Here is a 23,208-nt window from a genome sequence, read left to right as displayed (position 1 = left end):
TGAGGCATTAATTCTGTTGCAGATGACTGCAAGAGTTGCACCACTAGTTGATCAACAAGGAAGTCAAGATGGTCACTGTCTGACACATAGTAGCTGCTTCTTTATCAAGCTCTCAAAGATCTCAGTAGCAGTGTCTAGCAGCTGCTTTTACACACATCAATAAGCAGCCTCAATTCTGAAATGCAACAAGCATTATACTTTCTTGTCATGACATCCCAAACTCCATTGCATATGCCAATGTCATAAATTCATCATCTACAATCAAATCCACTCCATTGCATGTGCCACTGTCATCTGTTCTTCCCTGCAACCAGTTTGGTTCAGCTAGTTACTCAACCTACCTTTGATAGAATTTCTGCTCTTGTATTCTCATCCAGTGGGAGCACAGCTGGGCTCCTCTGACTTCACATTTTTCAGCAGCAGCAAGTTAGGTGCCTGCAATAACAAAGAGAGATCACACACAAAAGTGCAATTAAGCTTCCCCTCTGTGCAGCTTTAAGTCATAAATCCAGTGCAAAAGACCACTGCTGCTGCCAACAGACTGGAGCCTCCACTGTAATTTCCTTCCTTTCCGAGCTCAAGCAATGCCCTTACACACAAAATGGCTCCACACATGATCTAAGAGAGCTGCTGTAGCTCGATAAACACCATGAGTGTGCTTCTTTTATGGTTGCTCTATCAGCTGATGAGATGCATAACTGTTGGTGTTGTGTCGTTGGAGATTTCTCCTGAACCATCTACTTTCTTCCTTGAAGGACCTTACAACACCCCAGCCTTGTCCCCTTAAAGCTTTGAGCCAAGTGCAGCTCCTGAATCTTTGGTTTCTTTGCTACCTACATCACACTGTATCCAGTTGTGCCAAATGGACCTGTTTCACAACCAACTTCAGGGTTGTGCAGTCTGGACATCTCAGCATTGAACCAAATACTTCAGAAGACAGCCATAGATTGTATGGCTCCCCTGGCCATGTATGTGGGCAATGTTATATGCTGTCCTCAGTTTGAAAGCTTGCTGCGAGTAATGCAAGGACAACTAAGTAGTGGTACTGGCTCTCTTATTCTAAACAATACAGCTAGAAAACTTGTGCCTTAGCAAAATGATGGGTTTTTTGTTGGATCTAGGAGCAAATAAAACTATTCCCAAGATATGCTCAGTCAAGCCAGAGAACTTTACAGGTGGTTCATGTCCTATCAGTAGTGTAGCAGAATTTGAGCAGGAAGTAAGCAAGAATGAGCTATTGGCAGCTTGCACATCTATCGATCCCTTGAAAGAATGTTGCAAGCTAGTGTGTGGACAAGCGATCAATGAAACTGCTGTATGGATGGCCTCTAGAATAATGAGTTCTCTTGCAGATGGTGGTGGTAGCTTAGCGGCCCACAATCAGCAGCAAGTGGTGGATGATTGCCAGGGTGTAGTGCTTGCTTGATTAGCAAGTCAACTTGGTCCAGAGGCAACCAACTCAGCTTTTTGGAATCTGTATAGTTGTCAAGTCAACAAAGCTTGTACCCTGGTGTTCAAGGACCCCTCTTCTGTTGTTGACTCGTGTGGTGGACCTTCGCCCACTAAGACCACATGCTCTGATTCTCTGTACAACTACATTTCAGAGCTACAAAGCCAAATGCTGATCACCAATGTGCAAGCACTAGATTGTGTCACATTCTTTGGATCTATGTAGATGAAAAAAAGGAGTAGATGTCAATGTATATGATCTCTATCAAGTTGACCTGAAGGTTTTCAGCCTCCAAGTCTATGGGGAATAAGGTTGCCTTCTGCGGGCCGTACCATCCGATGTGATCAATGACAAAGCAATTGGAATCAGTTTTACCTGTGACTTGAACGACAACATTGTGGCTCCTTGGCCTTCATCCCCATCTCAGTAGGGGAGCTTTATGGGGGCAGCCCTGGGCTGTTCTTGGACTTCCGAAGTGGTGCAAAATCAGAAGGTGCTGCAGGCCCACCTTATAATTCACCATAGTAATTCAGCACTGCGGCTCCCCTTGTCCTGATTTCAGAAAAGGAGCTTGCAAGAAAGGGGGTAATTGTGAATTTGCCCAAGGTGTTTTTGAATGTTGGCTCCACCCAGCAAGGTATAGAACACAGCCATGCAGCAGGGATGGTGTGAACTGTAAACACAGGGTGTGCTTCTTTACACATACCCTCAATCAGCTCAGACATATCCCAGATTCTAATTGTGACTTTTATGATGACCCTCGATCAACTGTTGTTAGCTCTTCCTCACAAGATAACACAATGCGGCAGTCTGCATGCCCTGTTAAATCTTCTATGCACAGGGCTATGTTGGAAAACCTCGTCTCTTTTCAACATCATAATGATACACCTCCGAGGGAATCTTCCCAATTCGTGAGTGAAGGTGCTGATTTGAGTGGAGTATGTCATAGGAAGCGGCAAGCCATCCAACATGTCACTTCTGATACCTCACGCCTTTCTCTTCGAGAGTGCAGAAGAGATCTTGATGAAGACTCCTAACTCTTACATACTTCAGCAATTTGAAAATCCTGCCAACCCAAAGATGCATTTTGAAAGCACGGAGCCTGAGGTCTGGGAAGACACAGCTAGGAAGGTTGACATTTTGGTATCTGGAATTGGTACTGATGGAACAGTGTGACAGGTGTTGGTCGCTTCTTAAAGGGCAAAAATCCCAACATTAAGATTTATGGTGTAGAGCCAACCGAGAGCAGTGTGCTTTCTAGAGGGAATCCAGGTCCTCACAAGATTCAAGGCATTGGTGTTGGCTACATTCCTAGCATCTTGGATGTTGATATCTTGGATAAGGTGGTCCAGGTTTCTAGTGATGAAGCAGTTGAAATGGCTAAACAGCTTGCTCTTAAAGAGGGAATATTTGTGGGCATTTCATCTGGAGCAGCTGTTGTGGCTGCTGTTCAAGTTGCAAAAAGGCCGTTTCAATCTTGCGCTCTTTTCTTGAAGTGGTCCAAGGATGAGCACAAAGTCTTAAGCATGGATCTCCTTTCTGGCATGCCTAAGGGATATCTTCCACGGTAGGCTCTCTTCTTGTGCATAACCTGCTGCCCCGAGGGAAATGCAGGAGTCTGAACAGCATGTTCCTTGCTTCACCCATCCCTCAAGCGAATGCCTCGTTAAAATCTGGGAAGTGGCAACGTAGTAAGTACACTAGAGTGTCTCTTGTTGGCAAGACTTTAGCTGTCATGGGATCTCAAGAAGATCGTTGCTGAAGTGCATCCCAGCCTAGCGATCCTTCTCCTTGTGAATCGAAAAGCATCCGTGACGAGACTCTTGCTGGAGTGAACTTGGCCTTGCAACTTCTGCTTAAGGAGCAAATGCAACGCCTGCGGCGGCTTCAAGATTTAGGGGCTTCTTTGGTTGAATTGTGGACTCTCTTGGATATTTCTCCAAAAGAACATGGCAAATTCCAGCACATTACGAGTGCCATAGGAGCTCATGAAAATGAAATTCGTAACTCTAGAGCTCTCTCAACGGATCATGTGAAGAAGGCTGAAGAAGGATGCTCGTATGGTGCTAGGTCCTAACTCAATAGAAGCGAAGATTGTTGCCATTATTCGAATCAGGTCTGTTTGACGCCTCGGACTTTTGGAGTGTATGGATAAGAAATTAGCAGCTGCTAAAGAGGAGGCTCTCAATAGAAGAGAGATCTTGGAAAAACTAGAGAAATGGATGTCCGCATGTGAAGAAGAAATCTGGCTGGAAGAATGTAACAAGGACAAAAACTGGTGTAGTTCAACTAGGGTCGCCCCTCATAAATCTAAAGCGTGTCGAACGAGCTTGAGTGACGATCCAGAAGTTGCCAGCTATGATGGAGGCGTTGATTACAAAAAGCTAAAACATGGGAGGACATGGGAAAAACCCAAAAAACAGATGTAAAAATGGACTCAAAATTTAATATGGAAATAATCGAGTACCGGAACGAAGGGTAGTAAAAATGAAAAATATATGAGGGAAGGGGAGCACATGGTGGTCACATAAAAAATCAGGTCCAGGGGAATGCGGAGGGGTTCACATGCAAAAAACACAAAAAAGTTACCCGAAAACATACGAAAAACTTAATAACTAAAAATCCAATGGGCAAAGTAAGGTGGAGAAAAAATGAGAAAACTGAGGAAAGGTGGGCTAGACACAGTTGTCAGATTGAATGGGAATTCCGATGAAAATAGGGCATGTTCACATGGAAAAATGTAAAAAAAGGACGCACGAAAATGTCCCGAAAATACATAAAAAGTAATAACCGATGAACCATGCATCGGAATAGTAGGGTGTAAAATTTAAAAATGTCATATGGAAGGTGTAGGGAAGGGCTCGCTTATCAAATTGTTGTTTCGAAGCAAAAAAGATGTGTTCACATGGAAATACATCCAATTGACAGAAAACGGTGTCGTATTGCTGCGCATTCAAGGTGTGAAACCACCCAAAAGTTGTGTGTGTGGGATTTGATACTTTGTATATATTTAGTTGTTGTGATTATACTTTTGTTCTGCGTAGGCAATATAGTGAAGAGGGTTTGGAGCAAGAGGAACTTATCAATAATGCTCTAGTTGGCATGTCTTGCCAAGTGGTCAGTCAACCTAGACGAGGAGGTTTTGATCAATAGCTCACATGAGCTTTGGGAGATGTGGCTGAGACTAGCACAAATTCTAAGATTGGTTATGTATATGGCTTTGATATTCGTAGGTGTGGTTGGTGGAGTTCTTTGTGAAGTTCAATATTTTCAGAATGACATGCATGTTAGCTTCCGTATTAGATCTTCTATGACTGCTGCTATATCTTCTCTAGGCATCTACAATAGAGGTACTTTGGTTGTATATGATGGGGCAGGAATAAAGGAGCTGAAAGAAAAAGCAAGAAGGGGATGACTATTTTTGAAATGAGGACTTTTTGGAGGGAAGCAAGAATGGAAGATGAGGGGAGGAAAAAAAAAGGGGGCCGCTTTTTTGGTTCGGGAGAGAGGAAGTTTGAAAAGAAAGTTGAGGAAGAGGTGTGCAAATGTGGGGGAATTCAGACGTAAGGGAAAATGGCTAACAAAAAAAAAGAAAAAGAAAAAAAGAATCAAGATGGCGGGTGGAGTAGCAATTATGAGAGGGAGCGAGCGAGCTTGGCTTTGAGCATCCAACCCGAGCAGGGAGTTTGTAGTGCTGGTTCTCAAGGCATTAACACACGGTTTTGCCTTGCTTTTTTTTTTTTTTGTGGCTCTCAAGGCCAATTCTTATGTTACACACAATTATCCTGCTCACGGTGGCTTCCTTCGATTGACAAAGTGGATCTTTATGTAAACGCTGGAGCTTTATGATTACAGAGCAGCACCCACAGAGAGAGAAAGAGAGAGTTGGCATCTTCTTCACCACGTAGGAAGCCTCTCCCGGAATTTTAACACAGTTTCGCTGCGGCACTCCATTTGCTCGCCTCTCTGAAGCGTAATTGAATGCGTGAGAGACTTTTGATTTAGCCAGAAGGTCGATTAGATCTGCAATAGAGTTTGTCCTGCTCTTCAGATGCTAAGCCCTGCTGTCAAACGATCATAAAATTCAAAAGGGAAGTCAATGGTAAAAAACCTAGCAGACTTCGTCTCTCCGACACGAGAAGAGAGACAGAGAGATAGAGAACAATCGAATAATCTGAGTATAGAAAGCTCACATTAACATTATTCAGTGAGACACACAGCCTTGATTCGAATAATCTGAATACAGAAAACTCACATCACAGCAAAAAAAAAGCTTGGATTGACAGAAATTCGATAAGTTAAAGCATCAAGCATATCCATCAGCATCAAGTGGATTAATCGAGCCTGCTTTGGTCACCAGACATATATAATCAATCATGGAGAGGATGATGGGATTCTGTGAGACGAAAGAAGTTTATCATCATCATCAGCAACAACTAGCGAAAGCAACAGATAGAAGAATTAGATGGAGATAGCAAAGGGGGAAGAAGGAAAAAACACACAGTGATGGAGGTCTTATGGTGCTTCTCACAGAATTCTGTAGCCATTTACGCCTCCTCTAATCGTCATCTTGCACAGTTACACATGGCATGGCAGCAGATTGCGCTTCCATAACTATCCTCGTTACAAGCGCAGGGAAATTATTTCCACATGAACTATTTGCTCTTTCTGATAGCTGAAGTTGGATTCAGCCTGGTCACGCATCCTTTTTCTCTGCTTATGTTAAGTGCACTTCTGATCCTCTTCAATAGGCCTTTCAGTGAGCTGAAGGTTTTCGCAATGATGGTGGTGTTGACAATTGTGGTCGTATTTCTGACCAATGTTGGGTCTCTCCTCATTTCAGCTGCTATGGTTGGGCTGTCTATCTAGTTGCAGTAAATGCTACAGCAGATTTCTGAAGGGCCACACAGAGTGCCTTTGGTGCAGGGCTACATGCTTCTTCATACTCAGTGACAGTTGATTCCTCAGAGCAGAGTGTTTGTTGAATTTCTTATGTGCAACCTTGAGTTCTCTGTAGAAACAACATGACTTTGTACCGAGCAAAGAATTTGTGGAATGGAAGGCTGGCTATATCCTGCATTCACATGTATATTGGAGTTTGTGATGTCTAGCATTAATCAACTTTACGAAACTTACAAGAGCCATGTGTAGATGCCATAATCCATTCATATTGTAATGCTATCATGAAATCTAAAGGATTAACTGACTTTTCCATGGAAGATGCTTTTCATAATCATATGCTTGAGCATACACTCACAACCATAAAACAAATGCGTCTGGAACTTGTTGTTGTGTGGAAAATTGGTCAATAGGATTATTCACATGTTGAATCTTCTATCCTGAAATTTGTCAAGGTCCTCTGTGGTCGCGACTTTGCTTTCAAAAACCCTTCGACATCTTTGGTGAACCCGACGTGAAAGTGTCGCAGAAATTTCAGGATGGGAGATACTTCAGCCTCTATTTCAGCTTATTCTACAACTCCAGTTGCGTCTACTTCAGCTCCATCAATGATTGCTGCGTCAAGTACTTCAACAGAGGATCTAAAACAGATTTTGCAGAATATGTCCATGTATATGCAGCTCCAAAATTAGCAAACACAATTATATATGCAGCAGCAACAACAATTGCATCAACAGCAGTTGTCTCAGCAAAGGCAACTCTATTCGGAGCAGGAGAATGCAAACAGCGTGACTAAGGCTATTGAAGCAGTTGAGAATGAGAAGAAGCTATTTGACGGGCGTAAGTTTCAGCATATTTGAAGACATATGAGATCAAGATGGGGTTTTTTGGAGTTCCTGCTGGACTTATGAGTAAGTACTTCCTGCATCTTGTCACACCTGCTTTGAGGACAAAAGTGACTAATGTTTTTATTCAAAATACACATTGGCAAGATTTTAAGAAGGCCTTGAAAGAAGAATACTTCCTTGAGGACTTTGGTATGGCTACTCGACGGTCATTCCGAGAGTGGTTCTACATGCCAAACAAAGGTCTAGCTGCTTCGGAGTTGATTCGAGAATTCGAAGAGAGGTATAGTCAGCTTGATGCCATTGAACAAAGAGCATTGGATGTTGAAAAAGTTGAGCTTTTCTTGAAAGCTGCAGATCCTGCTCTTCAAGAAGAATTGGGTGAGCTTCTTGAAGATCGCACGAAGCCTATGGGTCTTAAAACTGATTGGCAGGATGCTCAGGATGCAGTCTCGACTTTGACCAAGAGGAGGATATGGAAGACTCGCCTACAGAATGGTTCCATGACACCTACACCATCATCAACTCCTATGCCTACTTCTATCCCTGTTATTTCTTCTCCTCCTCAGCCAGTTTCTTAGCATATGCCAGTGCCTACTGTTTCCACTCCACCTATTCCTCCTGTTCCACGACCGATGCCTACACCTTCTGCTCCAAAACCATCCGCTCCATCGGTGCCTACCTCTCTTGATGACATAATCAAAGGCATCACAGATTTGACACTGGAGTCAGCCAAAGCGGAGTTGGTGGGAAAGTTGAAGGAGCAGTTTGCTTCAACTGCGCGTACTGCTTCTTCTAGCGCTCCTACTGTACCTAGGAGTGCTCCTAGTGCACCTAGGAGAGATCGGAGATGTATTTGGTGTGATAGTACGGACCATCAGCATTGCAGGGATTGTGAATCTTTTCAAGATGCAAGGAGGCAGAATTTGGTATATTGGGGACAAGATGGTAAGATTTGGTTTACTGAGACAGGAGCTCCACTTGCTACCAACTTTGGTAAAGGTGGAATGAAGAAGTTAGTGGAGGACATGGCTGCGCGTACTTCTTATGTGACAGCTAGAGGTGATGCTTCTACATATGGAGTACAGATTGAGAAGGGATCAGAGACTCAGTCCGCGCTATGGACTTATGCTATGGAGACTGCAAACAAGGGGAAAATTCAGCAAACTGTTTTGACTAGTGCAGGCTCTAGCATTAGATCAGAGACAGGTTGGGACTCGCCTGTTGACAGGTATTCTATTTATGCTTATTTGGCTAAGTCTCATGGTGCAGATGTACTTGTTGAGGAGAAGCGTAAGAGGGATGAAGAAAATCCAAGTGCAGCTAAGAAGACTAGAGGGGGTGAGTTTGTTACTCCACCTACTGTAGGACCGTCTTCAAGACCAGGGCCAGATTGACAGATGGAGGATGCTCAAAAGAGAGAAAAGAGGCAAGAGCCTAGAGAGAGAAAGCAGCCAGGATTCAGATTGATGTTCGATATTGAGACATCTACAGACATGAAGAAAATCTTTAATGATAAGATACTTAGCAGTGAGGTGACTTTCACTATTTCTGAGATTTTGGGCATCTCGAAAAGAGAGTTTCAGGATCAGTTTTAGGAGGTCCAGAAGAGGAAAAGACATGCATTGTCTACCACTGATACACAGGGAGTTTTGATTGGGGAGTTGAATGAGGATGAGGATGAGGTTATGGTTGATAATGCTTCTGTTTTTCCGCAGGTAGAGAAGAGGGTTCAGCCTATGCATTATGCTGAAATTGATGAGCCTGTCATGATACCGCGTAGTCACTTTTCCCGGAGCCATTGGGCTAGGGCAACTACAGAGACGATGGTAAAGATTGGAGAGAAACAGGTGCCTTATGTTGCATTGGTTGATCATGGTTCAGAGATTAATCTCATAGTTTGTGGAGTTTATGAGAGTAACAGATGGCCTATGGATGTAGAGCATGGGTGGCATATGAGAGCTGCTAATAACACTGCAGGTGATTTATATGCTGCTTGTCCTAGTGTCAGGGTTTCTATTGGTGATGTAGAGGAGGATTTTCATTTCTTTGTGCAGGATTCATGCTCTTATCCCATAATTCTTGGTCAGCCATTTATTACAGAGATGCGCATGGAAACAAAGGTCATGGATGATGGATCTGCTTATGCACGGATTCGTAGTAAAGATGGTATGAGAGCAGTTTAGTTTATGACTGTATGTGTGAACCATGTTAGAAATAGAGATACTCTTAGAGATGCACCTTTGCCCACTGTGAGGGATTCGGGTTTTCATTAGGTACCGCCGTTTCGCGAGACGACGGTGGTATAGATCAGAGGAGATTAGAGTTCTCGCCTCCTGGCAGCAGTGTTTTCTCCTCTGGTTTTGTTGGGGTTTCAGCAAACAGTTCGATGAGTTATCAGAAAGCTTCTAGGTTGCCTAGAGCTGCCAGGCAGTATATATGCAAGAAGGAGAAAATTTTGAAAAATGCAGGAATTTTGGAGGATGATGAACATATAGATGGGATGTATGACAGTGTGATTTGTGCAGATACGATGACAGAGATGGGAGATATACTGAAAATTGATATGCAGAATTGTCACAGTAATGTATTAGTGTAGTCCCTGGACATGTTTCATGAAATTGCAGATTTTATGTCACAGATTGAGTCAGAGGCTGAGGTAACTCAGCAAAGAGTGTTGAGTGCTGAAGAAATTCAGCAAACAGAGTTTCCAGCTGGTTATGATCAGCTTTCAGAGAGACAGAGGGCTGAAAATTTTCAGCCAACAGAGTTTACTGCTGAAATATTTCAGCATTCAGAGTTTGGGGCTGTTCCTATACAGTCCATAGAGCAGAGGGCTGAGAATATTCAGCCATTGGTGTGCAAAATTGCTGATTTACAGCAAGATTTATGTGATGCAGAAGAGCATAATGAAGCCAGGGTTGACACGAAATACAAAACTGTGGATAAGAAGGTGAAGCCGGTTGCTGTACCGCTTCCACCTGACAATGATCAGCAAATAGAGAGGGCTGCTAAACAGCAAATTTTGAGGAATCCGGAGCATATTGGTCATAAATTTTCAGCAGAGACTCTTGCTGAATTGAAAATTGGAAATTGTGATTTCTTGTTACCCATAGAGAAGCAATGCTTTCAGGATATGCTTGAGCGACATGGAAGGGGATTTGCTTTTTTCCCACATGAGATTGGATGTGTGAATCCTGATATTGTTGCTCCTATGGTCATTTTTACTATTCCTCATATCCCATGGAATCTCCGACCTATTCCAGTGCCTAAGGCACACTTGCCAAAGCTGATTGATTTATTGAATGAGAAAATCAGGATGGGAATCCTTGAGCCTTCATCTGCACCATACTCAAATAGGTGGTTTACAGTTCCAAAGAAGAATGGTACTCTTCGATTTATTCAGGACATGCAGCCAGTGAACAGAGTTACTATCAGGAATGTTGGTATAGGTCCAATTGTGGATGAGTTTGCAGAGGCATTTGCTGGACGCGCCATCTATTCTTTGGGCGATTTGTATTCAGGATATGATCAGTTTCAGCTGGCTTTGGAAAGCAGGGACATAACCACCATAAGAACTCCTATTGGGCTTGTCAGGATGTGTACATTTCCTCAAGGTGCCACTAATTCTGTTGCGCATATGATGAATGCCATGCATAAGGTCCTTCGTGATTACATACCTTAGCTTACTATGCCTTTCTTGGATGATGTGCCCATTAAGGGGTGTGCAGAAGAAGAGAAGAATGAGAGCCTAAATGAGTAGGGATGTAGATACTTTGCGGCTGATCATATTTCAGCATGTGAGAAGATTTTGGCCAGGTTAGAAGAAGTGAACTTGACACTTTCAGGGCAAAAATCTATTTTTGGAGTGAATGAGGTTGTCATTGTTGGGCATATGTGTGGATATTATGGCAGGAAACCCTCACCTGATAAGGTGAATGCTATAGGCAAGATTGCAAAGTATTGTTCTACTACTTCAGAGGTACGGAGATTCATTGGTGCTTGTGTGTTTTATATGATTTGGATACCTCATTTTGCACACATAGCAGATTGTTTGTATCAGCTGCTTCGAAAGGGGCAGAAATTCTATTGGGATGAGAGCCACACTAGAGCCATGCGAAAATTGAAGAAGTTATTGCAGAATGCTCCTACTCTCAGGAAAGTGGATTATAATTGTGATAGGCCTATTGTATTGACAGTTGACACTAGTCCAATTGGCATAGGTTGGGTTGTGGGTCAAGATGATGCAGATGGAAATAGGTATGCTATTCGGTTTGGGGCGAAAGTTCTAAACGAGAGATAGAGGAGATATCCGCAAATCAAGAGGGAGTTATTGGGGATTGTCACGGCTCTCAAATGTGACAAGGAGTACTTTATTGGAGCTTCAGTTGTGGTAGAGACAGATTGCTTGCCATTGATTGGTATGATTACGAGTTACTCTACTCCGGATATAGCCATGTTGAGATTGATTGCATACATCAAGTCATTAAATCTGGAATTTAAACACATAGCAGGGAAGGATAATCCAGTGGGCAGATATGTTGTCTAGAGCCAGATATGATGATGAGGAGACTCTACTTGCAGAAGAGGATGATGCAGAAATTTCAGCCACTATGGTTGATCATGTTTGTCATGTCTATGATATTGTGGCTTTCATAGAAGAACTTTATGTTGGAGATTGGTTGCAGATTGGCAGGTACCTTAGTACACTAAACAAAAGAGATGAATGGACGGATGAAGAGTTCAAGAAGATTAGAAGGAAAGCCTATGGTTATTTTCTCAAGGATGGATTTCTTTGAAAGCATCCGAAGAAAAGAGGCAGATTACCTTTACGGGTTATCTGCGATAGAGAGACACAGTTACAGGTGATGAGGGAGTTTCATGAGAGTCCTTGGGCTGGTCATAGAGGAGTGTGGGCTACTTATGAGAAAATTAAGGAGAAATATTGGTGGAAAGGCATGTATAGAGATGTTTCTCACTTTGTTGAGACTTGTAGAGACTGCCAGATGTATTCAGTAGTGCGTCATCGAGATGAACTTCATCCGACCTATCTGCTATGCATTCATTATAAGTGGGTAGTTGATTTGGTTACCATGCCTATGGGTCTATGGCAGATGAGGTACATTGTTTTGGCTAGAGAGGATCTTACCAATCATGTTGAGGGCAGATCTTTGAGAACGAAGACCACTAGTGCAGTGTGTAAGTTCTTATTGGAGGAAATTTTCTGCAGGTATGGTTGTGTGGGTAAGATCACTACGGATCGTGGTGAATTGGATGCAGATGAAGCTAGAGAGTTTTTCTCTCAGCTAGGAATCAAGTTGGCTCTAAGCACAGCATACAATCCAGAGGGAAATGGAAAGAGTGAAAGAGGGCATCCGCTGATAGTGAAAGTATTAGCCAAAGCATGCAGAGGACGGATTGGAGAATGGCCGAGACTTCTACCATTTGCTTTGTGTGCTGATCGTACGACTCATAGTGTTACCACAGGATATATGCCTACAGAGTTGATGTATGGTCAGAAACCTGTTATGCCCATTGAGACTTGTGCTTTGACTTGGTCAGTTTTACCTTGGCAGGAGGATTTGACGAGAGAAGAGCTCTTAGCTCTTCGGATTTGACAGTTGGAGAGGAGACCAGAGGATATTCAGCTAGCTATTGACAGGTTGAAGGTTGCTAGACTAAGGAATAAGGACAGGTTTAATAGTAGACATCGCTTGCGGCCAAGAGCAATAGAAGAGGGAGATTGGGTATTGGTCTTTGATAGCAGCCTTGAAAATCAGCATACTACACTTTGGAAGATGGTGAAAAGATGGTTTGGGCCATACATAGTCAGACATGTCTTTGATAATGCAACATATGAGCTGACTGAATTGGATGGGACAGTGCTTAGAGTGCCTATTGCTGGAAAAAGAATCAAGATTTTCAAGAAAAGAGATGATGAGGATTATGCATTGGAAGAATTCTTAAGAGAAGAGCAACGACAAGAAACTCCAATGGAAGAGACAGATGATATGACAGATAATCTTGTTGATCTACCGGAAATGCATAATGAAGAGATTGATCTGTTTGTGGATCTTGATGATAATGATCATGGGTAGTTGGCCCATCTGGAGGATGCGCAGGATTAGAGGGGCTGGATGTCGTATTGCTGCGCATTTGAGGTGTGAAACCACCCAAAAGTTGTGTGTGTGGGATTTGATATTTTGTACATATTTAGTTGTTGTGATTATACTTTTGTTCTGCATAGGCAGTATAGTGAAGAGGTTTGGAGCAAGAGGAACTTATCAATAATGCTCTAGTTGGCATGTCTTGCCAAGTGGTCAGTCAACCTAGACGAGGAGGTTTTGATCAATAGCTCACATGAGCTTTGGGAAATGTGGCTGAGACTAGCACAGATTCTGAGATTGGTTATGTATATGGCTTTGATATTCATAGGTGTGGTTGGTGGAGTTCTTTGTGAAGTTCAATATTTTCAGAATGACATGCATGTTAGCTTCCGTATTAGATCTTCTATGACTGCTGCTATATCTTCTCTAGGCATCTACAATAGAGGTACTTTGGTTGTATATGATGGGGCATGAATAGAGGAGCTGAAAGAAAAAGCAAGAAGGGGATGACTATTTTTGAAATGAGGACTTTTTGGAGGGAAGCAAGAATGGAAGATGAGGGGAGAAAAAAAAAAGGGGGCCTCTTTTCTGGTTCAGGAGAGAGGAAGTTTGAAAAGAAAGTTGAGGAAGAGGTGCGCGAATGTGGGGGAATTCAGACGTAAGGGAAAACGGCTAACAAAAAAGAAAAAAAAGAAAAAAAGAATCAAGATGGCGGGTGGAGTAGCAATTATGAGAGGGAGCGAGCGAGCTTGGCTTTGAGCATCCAACCCAAGCAGGGAGTTTGTAGTGCTGGTTCTCAAGGCATTAACACACGGTTTTGCCTTGCTTTTTTTTTTTTTGTGGCTCTCAAGGCCAATTCTTATGTTACACACAATTATCCTGCTCACGGTGGCTTCCTTCGATTGACAAAGTGGATCTTTATGTAAACGCTGGAGCTTTATGATTACAGAGCAGCACCCACAGAGAGAGAAAGAGAGAGTTGGCATCTTCTTCACCGCGTAGGAAGCCTCTCCCGGAATTTTAACACAGTTTTGCTGCGGCACTCCATTTGCTCGCCTCTCTGAAGCGTAATCGAATGCGTGAGAGACTTTTGATTTAGCCAGAAGGTCGATTAGATCTGCAATAGAGTTTGTCCTGCTCTTCAGATGCTAAGCCCTGCTGTCAAACGATCATAAAATTCAAAAGGGAAGTTAGTGGTAAAAAACCTAGCAGACTTCGTCTCTCCGACACGAGAAGAGAGACAGAGAGACAGAGAGCAATCGAATAATCTGAGTATAGAAAGCTCACATTAACATTATTCAGTGAGACACACAGCCTTGATTCAAATAATCTGAATACATAAAGCTCACATCATAGCAAAAAAAAAGCTTGGATTGACAGAAATTCGATAAGTTAAAGCATCAAGCATATCCATCAGCATCAAGTGGATTAATCGAGCCTGCTTTGGTCACCAGACGTATACAATCAATCATGGAGAGGATGATGGGATTCTGTGAGACGAAAGAAGTTTATCATCATCATCAGCAACAACTAGCGAAAGCAACAGACAGAAGAATTAGATGGAGATAGCAAAGGGGGAAGAAGGAAAAAACACACAGTGATGGAGGTCTTATGGCACTTCTCACAGAATTCTGTAGCCATTTACGCCTCCTCTAATCGTCATCTTGCACAGTTACACATGGCATGGCAGCAGATTGCGCTTCCATAATTGTCCTCGTTATAGGCATAGGGAAATTATTTGCACATGAACTATTTGCTCTTTCTGATAGCTGAAGTTGGATTCAGCCTGGTCACGCATCCTTTTTCTCTGCTTATGTTAAGTGCACTTCTGATCCTCTTCAATAGGCCTTTCAGTGAGCTGAAGGTTTTCGCAATGATGGTGGTGTTGACAATTGTGGTCGTATTTCTGACCAATGTTGGGTCTCTCCTCATTTCAGCTGCTATGGTTGGGCTGTCTATCTAGTTGCAGTAAATGCTACAGCAGATTTCTGGAGGGCCACACACAGTGCCTTTGGTGCAGGGCTACATGCTTCTTCATACTCAGTGATAGTTGATTCCTCAGAGCAGAGTGTTTGTTGAATTTCTTATGTGCAACCTTGAGTCCTCTGTAGAAACAACATGACTTTGTACCGAGCAAAGAATTTGTGGAATGGAAGGCTGGCTATTTTCTGCATTCACATGTATATTGGAGTTTGTGATGTCTAGCATTAATCAGCTTTACGAAACTTACAAGAGCCATGTGTAGATGCCATAATCCATTCATATTGTAATGCTGTCATGAAATCTAAAGGATTAATTGACTTTTCCATGGAAGATGCTTCCCATAATCATATGCTTGAGCATACATTCACAACCATAAAACAAACGCGTCTGGAACTTGTTGCTGTGTGGAAAATTTGTCAATAGGATTATTCACATGTTGAATCTTCTATCCTGAAATTAGTCAAGGTCCTCTGTGGTCGCGACTTTGCTTTCAAAAACCCTTCGACAACGGTTCAAAAATTAATATCTTAAGAACCATATAGTGGAACAGGGGTGGGTAAAAAGGAAAAATGGTTAGCTGAAAGGGACAAATAGGGTTGGAAGATTGGATTTGGGTTTCGATTAATGTAAGGTGCATTCACATGAAAAACTTCAAAACAAAGAATAAAGGGAAAGAGAGAAGGAATGGCCCCAAAAGTGGGGTGAAAGTGAAAGGGTGGGTGGGGAAGGGACCCCATTAGGGTAGAAGCAAGTCAAGGCATAGATGCATGATCAAATTAAGGCATATGCAAGGGATATATATCATAGACATGCAGGGGTGCGTCCCCACACTTAAAACCTTAACGTGAAGGGTAAACGGAACATCAGGGACCTAGGACCACACATCAGACCAACTGCTAACGTCCCCACACTTAAGACCTGACTATCACTAATAAATAAAAGGTGTAGGGTTAGAAAAACTTGGCCCATGTTGGAGAGAATTGAGGTTGGTTGTCAATGTCGCATACTGTGTTGCAGTTGGATACAGGAGAGACCAAGGTGAACTGTCAATGTCGCAAACTGTGTCATAGTCAGATACAGGAGAGACCAAGGTGTCTTTCTAGCACGTACACATCTAGCAGGGTAGGGACCACATAGTAGCAATACCTAGGGAGGCAGCTTTGTTGAGGAAATAGTGGGAAACCGTCGATGGTGAAGAATATTGCACTCAGCTCTCATAGTCACTCAAATGGGCAGGAAAGAACAGTCACTTGTCCCAGTACTGATATCACTTGAGTGAATCATGATTGAAACCCAAATCTCACACCCTGGTTAGGAATCGACAAGGGGAATGGTGCATTAGTACGTCCAACCCCCTCTGGCATGGGTGCAAGCAGGAAAGCCAAGGAGCCTTGTTGTGCAGTGTAGAGAAGAGGATGATGTGTCCTCTGGTGATAGCAGAGACCGATCCCGTTTGTGCATAGGAAAATGAGAATGTACCTAACTCCAATTGTCATAATGTCCATCAATTCTACCTCTCAATGATTGTTTTGAGGATACACCAGTCACACTCAACCCCCCCTCAGTCTCACACTCTATTGATAGATACAGGAGGGCAACTTGTTCCTAAAACCCATTGATGTTATCCTTACAATTGGTTGTGCAAAGGGTGTATGCCTTGTGCGCATTTGATGGTGTTGCAGTAGTGTATCCCACCCTGTGCTGGCATACAGTGCGAGAAGGAAGGCCAAGGAGCATTATAGTGCAGTGCATAGGAACATATCGTGCTTTGTGCATTGAGAGGCCCAACCCATGTCATATGTGTAACACTCCATTCACACATCGCACCTCTCTATGAAACGCAAAGAGCAAGGATTTTTCACTCACTTCACCCTCTGTCTCACACTCTGTTGATAAATACAGAGGGTAGCCCATACTCGCAGCCCATCTTGTTAGGATGAAAGCTCACATCACTCAATTGTTTGTTGATGAAGATTGCTTTGTCTATTATTGTCATCATAGTGTTGAAGATGAGGCGTACCCAGGAAGGCAACCAGCATGTCTGGTACTTTGATTGGGCTGAAAAAGAGATCGTTTGTTGAAGGGGTCAGATGAAGTGATGAAGTTGCAAAGACAATGCACCAAGGGAGGTGGCTTGAAATTGTATCTGAGAAGGTTTGTTGGTGAGTTAGCTATCTTGAACTATGGGGTGTTACCACCTTTTCCACAGCCAACTTCCCGCGCAAGGGGGTTTACCACCTTCTCTTGGAACGAGGCATGCTATGACAGGGAATTTCTTCCTTTTCTCCCATAGCAGTATTTTCTTTTTCTTGTTTTTTTCTTGTTTTTTTCTAGTTTTTTTTTCTTTCCTACTCTCAAGGGTGTTTCCACATTTTATGGAAGAATAGGTCGGCATGACAGGGACCTAAGTCCTTTTCTCCCATGATCGATATATTGTTTTTTTCATTTTTTTTTCTTTAATAAAGGGAGTGGTAGAAATACCATGTGTCAGCACCATCCTCACCACCACTACTGGATTAGACGAGAGGAGAACAAAGTAAAGATGGGAGATGTCTCGGAGGGGCTAGTAGAAGGATGCTACCTCATAAAGAAGAGCGTAATGGCTATTAGTGTAAAACTTACATGGCGCAGCAAACAAAATCTGAGAAAGAGATAGAGATACAGAGTGCACAACAGATAAGAGGAGAATTAGAAAATTTCTTTAGCTCCAAACAACTGATACAGAGATGGCTCTATCCACTCGTGCGCTTCCACAGTGAAACTTAGATGGCGATCTAGAAAGAAGATAGGTGAAGAGCTTAATGATAGCTGGAACAACTCTGACTAGGTGAAAGATAGATGATTGATGGCTATGAAGGCGTTAGGTCGGCTTGATCGACCTACTATATGAGTCCCCACTAGTCGGCCAAGGAATATTCCAAGGAATATTCACTTTACCGTCAGGGTCACCTTTTTGCCATCCTGTCACATAGACCTTATCTGATATACAATCCAGGATCCAACCAATGTCTGGGCTTACATTTGGCTTCTCCTCATAATGGGGGCCTTACAACTTTGAGCACCATGGATCATTGGTGGCACCTTATGAGGGCGGGGCATTGAGCATATCTAACACCCCCCTCAATATCCACCCATAGGTGAACTATCTCCTCGACCCAATTCCGAGTCTCTGAAGATGAACTTGAAGCAGATCCTTTGTAAGTGCTTTGGTGAAGATATCCTATCCATTCTCCTCTGTTGGACAGTAGACCAGTTCCACTATCCCATCCTCCATCAAATCACGCACATAGTGATACTGGATCTTTATATGTTGGTGCATGCAAGAAACATTGGATTTTTGGCAATGGCAATGCAACTCAGATTGTCACATCTTAGCATAGTTTGTTCTTCATCCTTCACTCCCATATGCCATAGGATCCTTCTTAACCATACTGCTTCACATGTAGCAAAACAAGCTGCCTTGTACTCTGCTTCAATAGAAGACAATGCCTCTATTGGCTGCTTCTTACTAATCCAAGAGAAAATTCTTGAACCCAAAGAGAAACAATAACTAGAATTTGACTTCTTGGAATCACTCCTGCCCAATCTGAGTCACAATTCCCCACAAGAGAATTTTCCGAACTGTATGTGATACCATAGTCAAGAGTTTCCTTCAAGTATCTAAGCACCCACATCCTAGCCTTCCAATGACTTTCATGAGGTTTGTTTGAGAACTTGTTCAAAACACCAATAGCAAAACTGATATCTCATCTGGTATTACACAAGTAGATTAGACTATCGACCATCCTCCTGTACCTCCCAATGTCTGCCACCCACTGCTGATGTATCCTCAACGAATAGCTTTGCATTCACCTCCATAGGTGTAGCTATCTCCTTGCACTCGGTCATGCCAAATGTCTTCAAGATCTCCCATGCATACTTCTTCTGAGAGATGAAGATATTTCCTAGCTCTTGCCAAACTTCAATTCCCAAACAATAGTGTAGCAAGCCCAAGTCTATTATCAGAACTCAAAGCCTTTTGAGTTTGGTTGATCATATCTTCATAGTCACCTGTAATAAGAAGGTTGTCCACATATAGGACAATCACGACAAACTTTTCACCATCCCTGTAAACATACAAGTTAGCATCTGAGGTACATCTTTTCAAGTTTAAGCTTAAAAAGAACTTATCTATCTGCTACTACCATGCTATGGGGGCTTGTTTCAGCCGATACAATTCCTTCTTCAGCTTACACACTTTGTTCTCAAAATGGGGGGCCTCAAACCCTAGTGGCTGAGCCATTACACCTCCTCCTTGAGGTCACCATTTAAGAACGTTGACTTAACATCTATTTGGTAAACTGGCCACTGCTTGTGGGTAGCCACTGCAAGTACTATGCGAATAGTGGTCATTCTGGCAGTTGGGGCAAATGACTCTTGAAAATCAAACCCTTCAACTTGTGAAAATCCTTGTGCAACTAGTCTAGCTTTGTACTTTTCTAAGGTACCATCAGGCTTGTACTTTACCTTCCAGAGCCACTTGGTGCCAATAACCTTCCGCTTTGCTGGCCGATCCACTAGCTCCCAAGTGTCATTCTTCATTATGCTGTCATACTCGACTTGCATAGCTGCCTTCCATGCTGGATTTGCAAGTGCTTCTTCTAAGTCAGTTGGCTCCTTTACTTCTCTCATAATCTCAGTCATCAAGGAAATATTGACTATGTGAGCAAAAGCCCTCCTTTGCTTCTCTATTCTCTGAGACCTACTTGGTCCGTCTTCCTTCTCCTCAACAGATGTGGGCATAGGATTATTGTGGTCATAGAGGTGCTTCACCTAATGTGGCAATGGCTTTTCCGGTGGAGTGATATCACGTTGGTGAACTTTTTCCTCATCATTTAAAGATGATGCTCCCTCCTCCTTAAGGATAGGGACAACTCTCGGGATAGGTTCATAGTGGACTACTTCTTCACTTGATGATAAAGTGGAAGAACTTGCCTTCTCCTCCACTCTATGTAGCTGCTCCTTCAACACCACATCACAGGCTTGCGATGATCTTCTTTTCCTCTTGGTCATATAATTTGTAAGCCTTCTGCTCATCACTATAACCCAAGAAGATACAATTTTTGCTTTTTGGTTGTAACTTGTTTCTCTTCTCATCTAGAATATGTGCATAATATTCACATCCAAAAATTCTGAAGTGTGAGACAGATGGTTTCTTACCAGTGTAAGCCTCATGAGGTGTTTTTCCCTTGAGAGCCTTTGTGTAGTTCCGATTTAAAATGTAGACTGCAGTATTAACAGCTTTAGCCCAAAAATGGTTAGGCAATCCCTTGCCCTTTAGCATGCATCTTGCTATGTCCATAATGATGCGATTCTTGCGTTCCACAACACCATTTTGTTGAGGTGTGTGAGGCGTCATCAATTGATGCTTGATCCCTTTGCTCTTGCAAAAGTTTTCAAGCTCCTTTGAGTTGAACACACCAACTAGCTTAGGGTACCTCACCTCCTCGAAACATAGTTCATTGTTCATGAAAACAATTTCTATGCATCCAAGATGATACCATGTGTTGCATGCAATGCAATTGTATATGGTTTATAGTGCTCAAACATTTCTTCCATCAATAACTAGCATTGTGAAGGTGCAAAAATATTTATTTTCATGCCTTTACTCTAAAAAAATGAGATTGCTACATTATATAGGGCCAACACCGAGCATGCTCGTGCTACTACTGGACCCTCTTAATTTTTAAACCACCCATGTCCCATATGCCATGCATAAGTAAAACATCAAAATTCAACATATTATTAGCACTTAACACCTCCCTTTTCCCTATCACTTAAGGTTGTGCATTCAATGGTAGGTTTAGAAAGCATTGTTAATGTATTTTCTCCTCATAAAAGTAGTAAATACCCACTTTAACATAAAGATAGTGCTTAATTGAGGCTCGCCCTCATGCCTCATCCATATTATACATTCACAAACACAAATGTAAATTTTTTATATTTTTTGGATGCAAAAAATATATATTTATCTATTTATTCATTGATAAATATCGATATCGTTTATTTACTCATTTGGACTGATTGAGCTTGTTGAGAATTGTTTTCTATCACATTCCATCCCATAAGAACACCATATACACAACAAAACCCCAAAAACTCATGATTTTCCTTAAAATTGTAATATTGCGGGTTTTGCGTGTTTACAAAGAAAATATTAGATGATTGATTTTTCTTGATTTTCTTAACATTTCTCATAGATCACAACATTGACAACCAAATACAACCATTTACTATCAATAGAATTTATCATAAAATGAATAAATTTACGACTTACTCTCATAGATCTCACATTTTATATCGTATGCATCTCATGATTCGAGGCCCATTGGTGCTTCCCAACATCCATTGACACTCCTTCCAACCTCAATCTATGCTCCTTTCACACTCTATCATCATCTCACGATCCATATCTCTCACATTGACCTATCCCCCTCTCTCATAGAATATGCATAGGAACAGGCTACAAAGAGGGGAGAGAGAAATAGGAGAGAGAAATACTAGAAATCATCAATCTCATTCATTGCACCATATCGCATGGGAATACAATCAAAATGGAGGTTTATCTATGTAGATTAGAGTCATCGCATCATTCCTCAAGAATCTCTATCTCGGGAAGAGGCATAATTTGGAGCCATGAGGAGGTCAAAAAATTTGGCCCCCTTGCCCCCTTCTTGTCGACTGTTTTTTCAAGTTTTTAATTCATTTTATTTAATTTGCATACATTTATCAAATAACCGATTCACTTCTCGCATGTTCATACTGTCAAGATTGTGGGAGAGAAGGAAGGAGTCTCACTTGTAGCTTTCTTGCTTGCACAATGGGGGAATACACACAAGGGTGGAGGCTGAAAATAGTTTTCCTCTTCTTAGTTGTGTAAGCCAAAATAACTCTAGTACAAGGAAATAGAAGAACGCTATATATGGGTCTCAAACCAAACTCAACTAACTAAGGTGGCATACTAATTGAGCCACGAACTAGAGTAGATAAGGATAGCTATCATGTAGCTATTATTCATGGGCGGTGTACCAACCGCATCTGTAACTGACAAGTCGGTGACATAAATGCACAACGGTCACCCTGGCATATCACGAGTGGAGCTCGATATCTCAACACTCCCCCTCGAGCTCAATCCCAATTCTTGTACACCAAGCAGGTCTCTGAACTTGCACAGCTTCTCTGCGCCCAATGCCTTCGTAAATATGTCAGCTACCTGATCCTTTGTGCTGTCATAAACTAGGTCAATAAGACCTAGTAAAATCCTCTCCTGCACATAGTGATAATGCACCTCAATGTGCTTTGTTCTAGCATGATAGACTGGGTTATTTGCCAAGTGTATACTACTCATGTTGTCACAATAAATGACAACTGGCCCATCTGTAGGCTGATACATATCATAAAGTAGCTTATGCAACCAAGCTACCTCACATGCAGCCATTGCTGCACCCCTCTACTCAGCCTCTGTGCTGGACAAGGCAACTGTAGGCTGTTTCTTGTTGCTCCAAGTGACTGCAGCACTCCCAAAAGAGAACACATATCCACTGGTAGATCGTCTATCAGAAATGCTACTAGCCCAATCAGCAATAGTGTATCCATGTAACTGTATCTGAACCCCAGTCTCATAAAATAATCCATACTACAATGTGGACTTCACATACCTGAGTATGTGTCTAGCCACATCCAAATGAGGTTTCCTTGGAGCCTGCATAAACTGACTTACCAATCCAACAACATAGCTCAAATCTGGCCTGGTAATAGTCATATAAATCAAACTTCCTACTATGCGTTTGTACATAGTAGGGTCTTCTAGAAGCTCATCTACATCTGTGCTCAGCTTCACATTCTGCTCCAAAGGAACTGAAATAGGCTTACAGCCTGTCATCCC

At 42.3% G+C, this 23,208-nt stretch overlaps 2 pseudogenes; both read left to right on the top strand.

The window, feature by feature from the left end:
- Window positions 1-573: 573 nt before the first annotated feature.
- Window positions 574-1,880, top strand: LOC148012343 (putative GPI-anchored protein At1g61900 pseudogene; annotated as a pseudogene).
- Window positions 1,881-2,419: 539 nt separating this feature from the next.
- On the top strand, window positions 2,420-3,021 carry LOC148012342 (cysteine synthase pseudogene; annotated as a pseudogene).
- Window positions 3,022-23,208: the final 20,187 nt, after the last annotated feature.

This window comes from Lygodium microphyllum, chromosome 27 (genome assembly GCF_053477565.2).
Source record: "Lygodium microphyllum isolate KBCC chromosome 27, Lygodium_microphyllum_v1.1.10, whole genome shotgun sequence".
Lineage (NCBI taxonomy): Eukaryota > Viridiplantae > Streptophyta > Polypodiopsida > Schizaeales > Lygodiaceae > Lygodium > Lygodium microphyllum.
This window is presented reverse-complemented; position numbering and strand designations above follow the sequence as displayed.